Below are 12874 nucleotides of genomic sequence, written 5' to 3' on the forward strand. Positions count from 1 at the left end.
TTAATTCATCACACGACTCCATCACCAATAACTCACTCAGATATATTTTCCCAACCCGCATGCTTAGGTTAGTATTAGTCACGTCACAGAAAATCAAGTATAGAGTCATAAAAGTTTCCAAAGCACAATTATTTCCCCAAAATCGTAAAATATGTAAGTATAATATTTTGGCTTCCAAAACACTCACCCGGATGCCCGTAGGCTCTCAAAATATCACAACAATTAAGCCTAAAAACATCGGGGAAAAACCGGGTCAAAAACAAGTCGAAAACGAGTCCGCGTCGCGCGGACTCGCGACTGGCCGCGCCAGCGGACGCACGTCCGGACCGCGTCCGCTGGTTCGGCGTGCTGTGCTGAAGGCTGGGCGCCTACGGACGCGCAGCGGACGCGCGCGTCCGCGAGGCGTCCAGCCTCGCTGCCGGAGGTTTCTGCTGGCGACACTCGAAAGATCGGGCCGTTAAAAATAGTTCCCGAACTCTTTTTCACTTGAAATTTTTATGGTAGAACCCTAACTCATAGTACTTGATGTCCATAAAAAGTTTTGGTCAAAAAGGTCCACGAATTAACACAGAAAATTACCTTTTTGCCCTTGGTCCGAAATGTCCTTCTCACTGGACCAGTTTTGGAAAAGGGTGCGAAAATCATACTTATACTACTCCGATCATTATGAAATTTTATATGTAGGTTATACACTTGTTGATCTACATGTCTACAAAATTTGGAGTCAAAATGCCTTACCAATTTTCCCCAATAATTTTCGAAAGGTCACTGCTGGAAACTAGTTTGGTTTTTACTCAATAACTTCACAAGTATAGATTTCTATGGGCATAAATACAACCTATACATGCATAAAATAGCTATAACATGTATATTAGAGTTTACCAAAAATCAAAGTAAGGATTTTTGAAGCCAATTTATAGATCTATGGCGTAACACATAATTATCACGTAAAAAAATTCCTAACCGTGTAATTTCCTAGCAATTGTTTATATTCAAGTGATTGAGCCAACTTAAGGGATTTCTTACCTCCGTAGAAGATTTTTAAACCGTAAAGTTGGGGGTGTTCCCTTTGGAATTCTTCTCCAAAAAAAAATCCTAAAGAAATGTCACCATAACAACAATATTTTTCTTATATTAAACATCAACACTTTAAATGCTAGAGATGATTGAACCATTAAAGCTTAAAGTCTTACCTAGACTTGGTCACTTGAGTTGGGAATAAGTGAGTGGGAGCTTTAGATCACAAGGGCAAGACTTAGAAAATTTCCTCCTTCTTCTACCTTTGTGTATTTTCGAAAATGGAGTGGAGAGAAGAGAGAGATGATCACATTTGCTAGACTAATCTTTTCTTTCTTCCTTTCCTTAGGGTAAATTCGAATGGGAGTGAGGGGGTGGGATGATGTGAGTGATTAGGCTAGATTTACTCTTGAAGATCAAGCAACCAAGTACAAGCCACCATACCTCATTAATGTTACAATCAAGATCAAATCTTAGTTCTAGGATTGGATTGCCACATGTCAACACCCTATTAATCCCTTATGAAGACATTAGTCTAATTGGCCAGTTTAAGCTTAAATAAGATGAATGTTCGGAGGATCATAACTTAATTCGGGAAGATTCTAATACCAAAATTATCGTAAAAATATTCCCGTCGCAAATCACCAATTTTGGGAATTTTCTGGTAATCCGCCAAATTTAGGTTCAGAGTCCGTAACAATTTATCCCTTACAGTCCATTTAAGATTTCTCTTGAGCTAATCAAAAATTCAGGTTTAATCGTATGATACTTAATAATCCCAATTCTTAGAAAATTCGAATTGAATCTACGTCCTTAAAATTTTCTCGGTTCGTAACCGATACGTAGTTCGCAGCTTATCGATAACTAATCCTAAAAAATTATTTCGAGCACCGAACAGTCTTCTCTTAAACGTCATAGCTTAAAAAATTTTACATCAATATTCTCGAACCTTAACTTTGTCGAAAAAACCGAGGGGTTACAATTAGTTGTATTAAAATTTTGTTATCCTTTCAAAAAATTTGACCTCCTCTCAGTTAAATCTAGGGGTGGGCGTTTCGGGTTTCGTTTCGGGTTTCGGTTTTAAAAAATTTAAACCATTCGGTTTAACATTAGAGTTCGGTTCGGTTTGAAACAGTTCGATTTCGGTTCGGATTTAATTCGGTTCGGTTTAAATCCACAAATTTGGGTGTTTCCTAATTTTCCGAACATATAGTATCACATTATCCATATCCAAAATCTAAACATTATATAACAGAATAGCAATTCAAAGTCCAAACATACTACTAAGTACTAATTGTGAGGTAAAGAACAATTGCAGGAAACAACAAAAGCGCAAAGTAGAGAACAAGCTATAAAGAAATCAAATAAAAAATTTTAGAGATACTAGTGAGAATAGAAATTAAACGACGGAAAGGCATCAATGGATTTAGATTTACTTTACTTTATTATTATTATTATTATTATTATTATTATTATTATTATTGTTATTGTTATTGTTATTGACGGTAATAATGTGTTACCGGATATATTATTTGAATGTAATGTTGATATAGTGTTTGAGTACTTGAGTACAATATTGAGTGCAGTGCTCAGTGTACAAGATGAGTTGAGTGTTGTTTCGTCTAAGTTCAAGTGTCGTGTCTCACTACGTGGTTGTGAGTCTTTTTATTCCTTTCAGCTCAGTAACGGAGCATTAATGAGGAGTTGAACGTTAGTTGAACGTTGGACATCAATGTTGAGGAGTTGAACGTTGGGCATCAATGCCTGAGGAGCTGAATGCTGAGGAGCTGAACGTTGGTCATCAATGCTGAGGAGTTGAACGTTGGGCATCAATGCCTGAGGAGCTGAATGCTGAGGAGCTGAACGTTGGTCATCAATGCTGAGGAGTTGGACCGTTGCGCATTGATGCTGAGGAGTGAGGTGTCTTGGGTAGTTTGAACGGCAACTTTCTTGACAAGGTCATGCCAATGGTTCCGGGTCGGGTACCCAATTACCCTGTCACCAGCCCCCACTCCCTAGCTGGCGAGAATGGCTGAGGTAGCTAGGGAGTAGTAGCTAGGCACTTGTGCTGAAAATTTGGTATGTTGGATTCTTAGAAGGACATTTTATTGGATGGAAACTTCCCAGATTTGTGGAATATTTCCTAATTTCCCTGCGATTTTCTTTCTTTGTATGGGCCGGCTTTTTATGTATATAAGGACTCCCTCAGACTCTGTGTCTTTCATCCTTCCTCACCACGTTAACTTAGCTGGGCTGGCTTGTCACTTGCTCACTGCATCCAGCATTGCAAGAGGGCACGTGTTCGATTCCTACTATCATGAGTCCAAAGAGAGCAAGTGCCGAAACAAGCGCGGGGACGAAGAGGCGCCGATCGTTGCGCCTAATGGAGCTGGCCAGACGTGAGAAGTTGAAGCAGAGGAAGGAGGGTGGGCACGAAGTCGGGGATACCGTTGAGGATCCACTAACCCTTCCGTCAGATGGGGAAGAAGAGAAGAGTGCCGTGAAGCAGCCGAAACAAGCTCCCGTGGAAGAGAGTATGACCATCGTTCTTGTGCCTGAGGACGTGCTTCCTTTGGCAGTGGAATATCCCAAGCCCTCGAAGACTTAGATTTTGAATAGTGGTTGAAGAGCTAGTAGTTGAAGTGTAATAGAAGTGATGGCATCGAATGTTATTGGAATGAAATAAAATGTTTACTTCAATTTTATTTTATTTTATTTTTATTTATTTTATGTTTTTTTTTTTGGAGTTTAGCTTTCCTAATTATTCGGAACAATTTAGGATATGAACCATCATAACACACTTTAGGGAATCCTTGGAATCTTGAAAATATATGCCAAGATTTGTTTAGGAAATCCCATTGATTTTAGGAATATTGGGTTTCTTTATAGGGTTTTGTATAAAACCCTCCTCCTTCTTTGTAATCATTCATTCACCGATTGTATTGTAGTCCTGCTTCCAATAACTCTGGTAAGTTTATTATTTTTTTTTACGCATCCTCACCTCGGCACCGTGCCGGGGTCACGTAGCTGTGACTTTGGCACGGGGCCGAGGTCACGGTACGTGACCGTGCCTCGGCGCTGGGCCGAAGTCACGATGCGTGACCTCGGCCCCATGCCGAGGTCGCGCCGTTGATTTTTTTTTTTTTTTTATGTTTTTTGTATCGTTGCTCATGGCTTTATTTTTGTTTGTCTTTTTTGTTGAACTTACAGGTTGGTGATCACCTACTGACCAGGTTAGTTGCTCTATTATGGAGTTGGATTTAAATTCATGCACTGGGTCTTCTGATGATGAATCTTCATCTTACGATAGAGAAGATACATCGACCCATGGTGATGACATTGAGGACACCTCCTCCCTGTCTTCCTCTCCTTCCGAAAATGTCACCGTAAACCTCGATCCCCCCTCTCCTGTTCCAACTGTTGGTCTTAAAAGGAAAAGGCGCAAGACCTCGTATTCCCCCTTAGATAGCTCACTTATCAAGACTATCCAACGCCATCTACACTCTAACGATATAGAGGATATCCAAGGTCTAGTGTCGGAGAATGTTAGAGTTGCCGTACTTGGGCATGATGTTAGCATCATGGAACCACCCGGACCATTATTTTTTGGTGTTCACCTCTTGTCCGTGCAGTTAGGGCTTAGGTTTCCCCTCCACCGTTTCCTAGTTGAATTTTTGAATTTTTATGAAATAGCCCCAGGTCAGCTTGCTCCAAATGGTCACCAGGTTATCACAGGATTTCTTGCCGTGTGTCGCCATAAACAAGAGGAGCCCACCTTAGGTCTCTTCCAGTCGTTGTTTAGAGTCATAAGGTCATCTGGAGAGGCTAAGGGTTTCGTGTGTATCTCTGCTATGCCCCATAAGTAGCTTTTTGATGATCGCCCCTCCTTCAACAAGGACTGGAAATCTAGGTTTTTCTTTGTCTCCCTAGGTGTTCCTTCTCCTTTTACTGTCACATGGGGCACCCGAGTTAGACGCCATCCAACTTTAGACGAGAGTCCAAATATGCTTAGGAGGGTAGAAAAACTTCTGGAGGGTGGTCCTTTTAAGGTTGTCGAATGTACTTCTGAGTGGTGGCTTCGAGATGTGGGGTTTAAGAGGATTCGGCCAGCTGCTCTTGACGTACCTGGTACCCCTCTCGGTGTTTAGTTGTTTCTTGTAATTGTATGTTCGGTTTTTCTTGTAACTGTTCGTCATAACTTGAAATTGTTTGCAGGTGCTATGTCGTCGAGAGGTGCTATATCGTCGAAAGCTGCTCGGTACTTGTCGCAATCTGGACAGAATCCCTCCAAGAGAAGCAAAACTAACAAAAAAGGGAAGAAGATTCAAGTATCAACAGCTGATGGAGGAGCTTGTAACCTGACGCCTCAGCCAACAAGATCTTCAACTCAGCCAAGATCTTCAACTCAGCCAAGATCTTCAACTCAGCCCCCGGCTCATACTTCGGATGTGGATCCCTTGCCCGAGGGATCGTCTGCCCAGCCCCCCGAGCAAGGGGAAGCCTCGCTAGTGCCACCTCCACGCATTCGAACCAACTTGATCCGGCTCGATATGGATGTGCTTCCTGGGAAGTCCATCTTAGAAGGTAGTATTGACGCCCCCGAGCTTGTTCGCAGCCTCGTCTCCCCAGCAGATGCAGAAATTCTTCAAGAGCAGAGTTTGGCTGTGCTACGGGAGCGATATTGCAAAATGGCGATGGAGTCTGTGTTGATAGGGCAAAGTCTTCATTCGCAGTACGAAGCTATGTTCCACGATGTTCTTGAGTAGAGGAAGAAACTCACAAAGGACCTACTGTTGCGGGACACCGAGCTGAGGAAATTAAGGGAGGAGAACATAACGCTAAAATCTGACTACGCAAAGTTAGAGCTGAAGCAGGATGAACGAAAGGAGCATAAGGAGACTCGTGCTACTGTTACCAAGCTGGATGAATCTCTTAAAGAAGCACGAGAGACTTACAAGCAATCAGTTGAGTTCAAGAATGACGTCCGAGAGTTTATGAGCACCCCTGAAGCTGTAAAGGAGTTCTTTGAGTCTGTGACTGGCCGGGTTGCACTCGAGGCAGAGTCTCAGTTAGCATTCGAACTTGGAATGTTTACCAAGCAGCAACAGATTTAACCGGTGCTTATGAAAAACAATCCTGATTTTGATCCGCCGGCTATGGGCTTGCCCGGGGTTATGGAGGACCCTGATCCTGAGTCTGAGCACCACATAGTTGTTAATGAGGATGAGGTTACTGCTGTTGATGTCGCTGATTCGGGAATGTCTGATCGTCCTGCCAACACCAACACTGCTGCCCCAGATGCTGCTGATGATCCCACCACTGCTACTGAGGATACTTAGCCTATCTTACTTTTATTTTCATTGTTATTCGTACTTGTACTGTTTTTTGAATACTAGCTTGAATACTAGCTTCGTAGTTATTCGTGTTTTGAACACTTGCATTGTTTTTTGAATACTAGATTCGAATCATTTGTGTTTTGAACACTTGCATTGTTTTTTTTTGTTGTTTCCTGACCTCGGCACTAGGCCGAGGTTTCACCCCGGTATTGTGCCGAGGTGGGACCTCGGCATTGTGCCAAGGTTTCACCTCGGTATTGTGCCGAGGTGGGACCTCGACATTGTGCCGAGGTGGGACCTCGGCATTGTGCCGAGGTGGGACCTCGATATTATTTTTTTTTATTTTTTTTTTGTTTCAACTCTTATATGACGCCACTCTTTATATAACAAGAAACATAGAATTTTATTCATATGGGTTGGACGGACCAACATTGTGGACGGACCAAGACTACGCAACCTGGACAGGCCAGGACTGGACTTTCTATTGATAAAATTTTGTTAAGTGTTCTGAATTCCATATCCTATCAATCAACCTGCCCCCTACTGTCATCAACTTGTAAGTTTCTGGGCGGATCACCTCATCTATGATATACGAACCCTCCCATTTTTTTGCGAATTTGCCTCCTTCCAAGGGTTGACTGGCTTCTCTCCTTCTCAAAACATAATCACCTACTTAGAAGTACCTAGGTTTAGCTTTGGCGTCATGATAGAACTTCAATTGCCTGTTGTAGTTTTCCATCCTACAGAACGCAGCTTCTTGCCTTTCATCTATGAAATTGAGATCGGTTCCTTGCTGAACTTCATTTTTTTCTGCCTCGTATTCTTCCATCCTTCTACTTCTGATGGGGCTCGAGCTTCGAACCCGTAACTCAATGCGAAGGGAGTTTCACCAGTAGCCCTCCTTGGGGTTGCGCGATAGGTCCAAAGAATGCTGTCCAATTATTCAACCCACGCCCCGCCAGCTGCTTCCAATTTCCTCTTCAAACCATCCAGGATGGTTCTATTGGCATTTTCTACTTGACCATTCGCCTGTGGGTATGAAACCGCCACCCGGCTGTGCTTGATGCCCCATTCCGTAAAAAATTCTGAAAACTCCCTGCCTTCGAATTGGCGTCCGTTGTCAGTGATTACTTGGATGGGGATGCCAAAGCGGCATAGTATGTTTTTCTCTACGAACTTTTTACACCTGGCTGCTGTAATACTAGCCAGAGGTTCAGCTTCCACCCATTTGGTGAAGTAGTCAATGGCCACGATAATGTACTTCCGGCTTCCCGAGCTCGTGGGAAGGGCTCCTACCAAATCTATTCCCCATCTTGAGAAGGGAATTGCTGTGCTCACCGGAGTGTAGTTGGTTGCGGGTCGTCCTGGCAATGTTTGGAACTCTTGACACTTAGGGCATCGCTTGGCGTACTCTGCGCAATCTTTCAACATCTTTGGCCAGAAGAAACCTTGCAACATGATGCGTCGAGCTATAGTGTATGCTCCCTGATGCGCGGAGCACACTCCTTCGTGGACTTCTCTCATCATCTGATGCGCGGAGCACACTCCTTCGTGGACTTCTCTCATCATCAACTCTGCTGAGCACACTCCTTCGTGGACTTCTCTCATCATCAACTCTGCTTCGTCAGCTCCTTCGTGGACTTCTCTCATCATCAACTCTGCTTCGTCAGGGCCTTCGTGGACTTCTCTCATCATCAACTCTGCTTCGTCAGGGTATACACACTTCAAGAGTGTGCCATTATAGGATCGTTTATATAACTTGTCTTCCAGTATTACGTAGCTAGGTGCCCGTAACCTTGTCAGCTTCGCATCTTGCTCGTCCACTGGTAAAGTGCCATCCTTCTTGTACTTTGTGATGTGGTCAATCCAACATGGCTCTCTGGTTTGCACGGGGCAGAACCATGAGATGTCGATGCTGGATGTCTCCAAATCCTCAACCCGAGCAATCTTGCGAATGTGGCCGGGGATCCTAATGCTCAGCTTGGAGAGCATGTCAGCGTTAGCATTCTGTTCTCGAGGTACTTGGTGAATTTCATACCCCTCGAATTCTCACAAGGTTCGCAGCACTGCGTCCCTGTATCTTTGCATGTTCCCTTCATTGGCTTCGTATTCCCCAGTCACCTGGCCGACCACTAGCTTGGAGTCACATCGGATGCGAATTTTTTCTGCTCGTAGTCCTGCTGCTAACCGTAGTCTGTTGAGGAGGGCCTCATACTCTGCCTCATTGTTAGATAATTTGAAGTGGAACCTGATTGCATAGTAAGCGCGGAATCCTTCTGGGGTGATGAGCACTACTCCCCCATCGCAACCTTTATTGTTGGATAAGCCATCCGTAGACAAGGTCCACCATCCACCATCTTCATTTTCCACCTGCTCCGTCACCTCGCGGGCTGTGCATTCCACTATGAAGTCTGCGAGAGCTTGACCTTTGATGGCGGGTCTGGGTTTGAATTCAATGTCGAACTGGCTGAGGTGCATGAACCATCTCGCCATCCTAGCAGAATTAGTGTTAAATTAGACCCTCAAACTTTTTAAAGTTGCAATTAGGTACTTAAAATGTCAATTTAGTAATCAATGCATAATTACCTGTTAGTAACCTGTAATACCAGGTAAATATAAATGTCACTTTTTTTTTTCATAAAATGTATCAAATAGGCTATATATCAAACTTTTTAAAGTTGCAATTAGGTCTTAAAAATGTCAATTTAGTTTATCAACACATAATTACCCGTTAGTGACCTGTAATACCAGGTAAATATAAATGTCACTTTTTTTTTTTTTTTTTTTTTNACTCCTTCGTGGACTTCTCTCATCATCAACTCTGCTTCGTCAGGGTATACACACTTCAAGAGTGTGCCATTATAGGATCGTTTATATAACTTGTCTTCCAGTATTACGTAGCTAGGTGCCCGTAACCTTGTCAGCTTCGCATCTTGCTCGTCCACTGGTAAAGTGCCATCCTTCTTGTACTTTGTGATGTGGTCAATCCAACATGGCTCTCTGGTTTGCACGGGGCAGAACCATGAGATGTCGATGCTGGATGTCTCCAAATCCTCAACCCGAGCAATCTTGCGAATGTGGCCGGGGATCCTAATGCTCAGCTTGGAGAGCATGTCAGCGTTAGCATTCTGTTCTCGAGGTACTTGGTGAATTTCATACCCCTCGAATTCTCACAAGGTTCGCAGCACTGCGTCCCTGTATCTTTGCATGTTCCCTTCATTGGCTTCGTATTCCCCAGTCACCTGGCCGACCACTAGCTTGGAGTCACATCGGATGCGAATTTTTTCTGCTCGTAGTCCTGCTGCTAACCGTAGTCTGTTGAGGAGGGCCTCATACTCTGCCTCATTGTTAGATAATTTGAAGTGGAACCTGATTGCATAGTAAGCGCGGAATCCTTCTGGGGTGATGAGCACTACTCCCCCATCGCAACCTTTATTGTTGGATAAGCCATCCGTAGACAAGGTCCACCATCCACCATCTTCATTTTCCACCTGCTCCGTCACCTCGCGGGCTGTGCATTCCACTATGAAGTCTGCGAGAGCTTGACCTTTGATGGCGGGTCTGGGTTTGAATTCAATGTCGAACTGGCTGAGGTGCATGAACCATCTCGCCATCCTAGCAGAATTAGTGTTAAATTAGACCCTCAAACTTTTTAAAGTTGCAATTAGGTACTTAAAATGTCAATTTAGTAATCAATGCATAATTACCTGTTAGTAACCTGTAATACCAGGTAAATATAAATGTCACTTTTTTTTTTCATAAAATGTATCAAATAGGCTATATATCAAACTTTTTAAAGTTGCAATTAGGTCTTAAAAATGTCAATTTAGTTTATCAACACATAATTACCCGTTAGTGACCTGTAATACCAGGTAAATATAAATGTCACTTTTTTTTTTTTTTTTTTTTTGCATAAAATGTATCAAATAGGCTATCAAACTTTCTCTTTAAAGTCAATTAGACCCTCAAACTTTTTAAAGTTACAATTAGGTACTTAAAAATGTCAATTTAGTTTATCAAGGCATAATTACTTGTTAGTGACCTGTAATAGCAGGTAAATATAAATGTCATTTTTTTTTTCATAAAATCTATCAAATAGGCTATCAAACTTTTTAAAGTTGCAATTAGGGATGAGTTTGGAAAATATTTTCTGAACAAACAACTACAGGAAAGTCTGAACTCCTATACGAGAGTTAGCATAAAACTCTCCTAAGTTATTGGAGTTAAAACACATACTAAACCTAAGCCACTAATTACAAAGCATATACTAAAGGCATATAATATAACATGACTAACATGCCCCCTCAAGTGCAAGGTTGGTAGGCAGCAACATTGAGCTTGGAGCGTAGAGTCTGAAAGCGCAGAGCCGGCAACGGTTTGGTGAAGATATTAGCCAGCTGATCCTTTGTAGACACAAAATTAACAATCAGATCTCCAGATGCAACTTTGTCTCGAACGAAGTGATAATCAACCTCAACATGTTTCGTCCTAGCGTGAAAAACGGGATTGGCGGCTAAGTAAGTGGCCCCCAGATTATCACACCATAATTTCGTGGGCTGTCCAGAATGGAGCCGTAATTCACGCAGCAAGGAAACCACCCACGTAACCTCAGCTGCAACGTCTGCAAGGCCTTTGTACTCAGCCTCAGTAGATGATCGAGCAACGGTGCGCTGTTTCCTTGATATCCAGGAAATGAGATTATCACCGAGAAAGACAGCGTAACCACTAGTAGACTTCCTGTCGACCGGACAACCGGCCCAATCAGAGTCAGAGTAAGCATGAAGAGCGAAGTGATTTGATTTAGTTAAGTGGAGCCCCAGGTTCTGTGTGCCCTTAATGTAGCGGCAGACACGCTTGAGCAGACCCCAGTGCTCGGTCGTCGGAAAATGCATAAACTGACAAAGACGGTTCACCAAGTATGATAAATCTGGCCGAGTGATAGTCAGATACTGTAACGCACAAACAATGCGACGATACTGTGTCGGATTATCAAACAGTTCCGGCGAAGATACTTGAGGCTGTGACACGGAAGCTGGTGTAGCCAAGGGATTGCAGTCGGACATACCTGCACGAGTTAGAATGTCCTACATATAACGTTTCTGCGAGAGGAGTAATCCCCCTTTACAGGGTACGGTCTCAATCCCCAAAAAGAAGCTTGGAGCCCCCAGATCTCGGATTTTAAACACAGTAGACATCTGACGAAGAAGAGACTCAATTAGACTGGAGTCATTACCTAACATGATAATATCATCCACGTAGACAAGCAAGAACACACGTGAGTCTCCAACTGTGTAGTGAAAAAGGGAGACATCTGTCTTGGATGGTGAGAATCCAGCTGATGTTAGGAAGTCATGCAAGCGCTTGAACCAAGCGCGAGGAGCCTGCTTAAGACCATATAATGACCTCTGAAGATGACAGACATGGCCGGGGTGTAAAGGATCCTCATACCCAGGTGGCTGCTTCATATAAACTGTCTCTGGTAGATGCCCATTAAGGAAGGCGTTATGAACATCCAGCTGCCTAAGAGTCCAAGAATGAGAGACTGCTAACGAGAACAGAAGCCGAACAGTAGTTGGTTTAACAACTGGACTATACGTGTCGAAGAAGTCCTCCCCGGCTATTTGGTTGAAACCCTTAGCAACTAGACGAGCTTTATACCGATCGACTGTTCCATCGGCTTTGCGTTTGGTGCGGAAGACCCATTTGCAGCCTATAATGTTCATATGGGGGGTGGCAGGTATAAGTTTCCATGTATGATTATGCAATAGTGCATTAAATTCCTGGTCCATAGCATCTCTTCAGTGACTGTGTCCAACTGCTTGAGAATAGCAGGTTGGATCAGTGGTAGTGTTTAGAGCATAAAACTGCTCACCCGTTCCCCGAGTTTTCCGACGCGTGCGCATGACATGACTTCCTTCCTGAACCTGTCTAGTGGTAGTGCGTGTATCAGTAGAGGACGTTAACGCTTGAGTGTCAACCTGTGTCCCAGAGGATGCCGTTGGGACTGTTATTGGCTCGGTGGGTGAAGTTGACGCTACAGGAACAGAAGCAACTAGTGCCGGTTGAGTGCCTGTCAGAACTGGTGCTGTAGCCCACGTAGTCTCAGTCGAACTGGGCTGAGTATCAACCTGCATACGTTCCTGTAAAGCAAAGGGGAATATGTCCTCAGCAAATCGTACATGGCGACAGATAAAGATTTTTCCAGTGTGGGGGTCAAAACAACGGTATCCCCTATAGCTGACCGGGTAACCTAGAAAGACACAAGGTGTTGACCGATACTCGATTTTGTGTCGGTTATAGGGTCGAAGGTATGGGTAACAACGACAGCCGAAGACGCGTAGGAAAGTGTATGGGGGTGGGGTATTGAACAATTTGGAGTAGGGACTTTGGAAATTGAGGGCTGCGAAAGGTAGACAATTGATTAGATAAGTAGCAGTTTCAAAGGCGTATTCCCAAAATTTTAGTGGGGTTGAACTTTCGGCCAATATGGCAAGGCCGGTTTCAACGACAAGACGGTTCTT

The sequence above is a fragment of the Ipomoea triloba genome, chromosome 3 (genome assembly GCF_003576645.1).
Source record: "Ipomoea triloba cultivar NCNSP0323 chromosome 3, ASM357664v1".
Lineage (NCBI taxonomy): Eukaryota > Viridiplantae > Streptophyta > Magnoliopsida > Solanales > Convolvulaceae > Ipomoea > Ipomoea triloba.